The sequence below is a fragment of the Adiantum capillus-veneris genome, chromosome 13 (assembly GCF_014529385.1).
Source record: "Adiantum capillus-veneris isolate H3 chromosome 13, ASM1452938v2, whole genome shotgun sequence".
Classification (NCBI taxonomy): domain Eukaryota; kingdom Viridiplantae; phylum Streptophyta; class Polypodiopsida; order Polypodiales; family Pteridaceae; genus Adiantum; species Adiantum capillus-veneris.
The window spans coordinates 138814545-138817636 of record NC_140943.1 but is presented as its reverse complement, the minus strand read 5'-3'; positions in this window follow the sequence as shown (position 1 = coordinate 138817636).

Sequence of the window (3092 nt, the reverse complement as noted above, 5' to 3'; positions counted from 1 at the left end):
TGTGTTCAATAAGTGTTGGTACCTTTTTCCACTAATGTGTCTCCTAGAGGTATTCCTTTTGTTTCCTAGTGTGTACAGGAGCGTGTTGCTATTGGTAGGATTTGGACCTTCATGAAATCTTTATCTCGACTCACTCTTCAAATCAGGCGCGACCATCGACACAAACAGGTGTTTCTTGTCCATTAGCATTGCCCCTTATCTTTTTTGCATCTATGATTGTCTGCTTTAATTGTGATTGGTAGCCTAATATTCACCGCATTTGCTTAGTATCAAACATTTAATTCAATGTAATTTTTTTTCATAATCACTTGTCTAGGTTTAAAAATCAAGCAGTCCGACTAAGCTAGTTTGACCAAGTTAGGTGTTAGAAATCTTCTCTTAATACCATGGGGAATGCCTTCCTAATAATCAATGGTTACTTAGGTTCTTAATCCGATTTAGGCAGCATTGTGTGAAATGTACTAGGGCTTTCTAGTGGGCTTGACCCTATTGACCTTTAGCTTAAGTATTATAAAGGGAGTTAACTAGTGCGATGAGCCTGGGGAGGTGTATCAGTGTTATATGACCCCCCAAAGTTACAAAATTAAAATGCTGAAAATGAACAAACAAAAAATCAAAGTGCCACACTGTAAAATCTTAAGCTGGAAGAGAAATCTCAGCTTGATTTGGTACTTCACTCACATGTATTGCCTATGGTACTAGAGCCCTAGAGGTTCCCAGTGTGGGCGCTTTTCCTTGAAAAGCAAAAAACCCAAGGCATACAAAATAAGCACACACATCAAAATTGAATCACTGTGAAAAGACTTTGGGGGGTCAAAGAAAAGGTAATCAGTCAGGCGATGATTTCATGAGAAATTCCTTTTATCGTAGCTTAACTACAAGTTCTTCTAGGTATAGCCTCTAGTCAGCCCTCGAACATGAAATACTTGGCTCTCGCGATTAAACAACTTAATTGACTAGAGAAACTTAAGAAGCTTACCCATGGTATTAATAGTCGATCTTTAATGCCTTTCGACCGTTGAATTAGCGACCCCGAACTTGTTTAGTTTTTTACCTTCCCAATTGTTTATGCGTTTGATTATATTGCAATTTAATGTTTATTGCTGACAAATGGTTTAAAATTATGTTACCAATCAAATTGTCTGCCTACAACAACTGCATATGCTTTTTAATTATATATGAGAATGCAATTACTGTGCCAATGTTGTTTGATTTTGCAGTGACTGAAGAAGGCCAAGGACATTCATCTCAAATGCTCTTCCACCTCGATGAACGAGCTTCAACTCAATAGCTTTCGAGGACGGAATCTACATCAGGAAGGGGGGCATGTTAACCCTCACGGCTCACGGACACCCCATCACCTACGACGGACGTGTATTATGTATTTGGTAGAGTCAGGTACCGGGCTTGTCGGACCAATAGAAAAAGGGTAAGAGTGATCGCCGATGAGAGGCGCACTCTAACCGGGACATTCAAAGGATTAGTTGGCTAAGCATGGGCGCCCAAGTGTGAATGGGGTGAGCTCATATAAAAGCCAACTAAACCTAAAATTCACTCATTCTCTCATTGGTGCAATAGAAGAGTGCTCTTGCTCCATCTCCATCTCCATCTTCTTCTTCTTCACCTCCTTGTGTGTGTGTATGTGAGAGAGAGAGAGAGGGAGAGTGTGTGTGCGATCGAGCATTATGAAGGCACGACGGTGGCAAAGCGGTTGAGCGCGGCATGACTGCAGCTTCTTCTTCATCGCGGCGAGGAATCCACCACGAAGGCGAGCGTAGAGCGGTGAGTGACACACCCTTTGCTCTCTTGAGCTTGCTAGATTAGTCTTGTTGTGTGCTTGGAGCCATTTGTGGCTTGCACACAGTGTATCGGCAAGTCTCTTGCTTCGACAGTGCGGCAAGGAGCGCACAAGGGGCAACTTTAGAGGCCTCGGGGGCGGAGGCCCCCGATACTTTTTTTTTTCGCTGGAATATTATGGCCGGCCGGCGGCCGGAAAGTGGTCGGAAAACAACCGGTCGGTTGGCCGGTGGCCGGTGGCCGGTAGTCAATGGCCGGTGGTCGGAAGTCAATGGCCGGTGGCCGGAAGTCAATGGCCAGTGGCCGGTGGCCGAATTCAATGGCCGGTGGTCAAATTCAAAAGCGGACTTGTCTTCTCAAGGGCGGCACACATGGGCGGATTGGAGGGTCCGACTTGGACTTATTCGCACAAGGGCGGCTACACATGGCTGTCTCTCATAACAGAGGGCAGCCCTTTTGGCCTATAAAAGGAGGCCATTTCTACACACATTTCATAGTGTGAAGTTGATGCAACAAGGTGAGTGTGAGGTGGTGAGAATGAAGCAAGGTGGCAGCTCTATCAAGGGTTTAATCCCTTTGTAAACTTCTTCTTCTTTTGAAGTGCTAAAGCCATTGAGTGGCTGCTTTCCCGTGGACGTAGCCCACATTGGGTGAACCACGTATATCGTGTGTACTCTCTCTCTCTCTCTACTCTATAATCTCTTGTGTGTGAAATCTATCTCTCTCCATTAAGTAATCTACTCAAAAATCTATTCAGCTACGTCTTATTTTCTAACAAATGTATCATCAAAGCCAAGAAGTAGGCTTCTTTGCAAAAAAATTGGATAGCATCTTGTTTGTATTTTGGAGAAATTGTCAAAAAGCCGCAGTAATTTTCATCTCTTTGGAGACCCTCATAAGAGGATTAAGGCTTTTAAACTAAATTGGAAACTTTAAATAATCATGTAATCGTAGGAAGTCTGCATTATTGTTTAGTTTATTCAATGCCCTTCACTAGGCAAGAAATTTGAGAAAAATGTATAAATATAAGCCACTCATCATGCAAGGAATTTGAGTAAAATCTGAATGTGTGGATTTTGATCCAAAGGACTGTTTTAAAGAAATAGTCAAGCAAGTTTAACAAAGTTGGACAACGTTTTTTTAGCAAAATGGAGTAGATTTCAAAAAACTATATGAACGCCATCTCCCTTGAGACCCTCAACAAGAGGATTAAGGTTAATATAAAGACCATAATCAATATAGATCTTTAAAAAAAAAGTAACTAATTGGGGGTAAACATTGTTTTGAAGAAATAG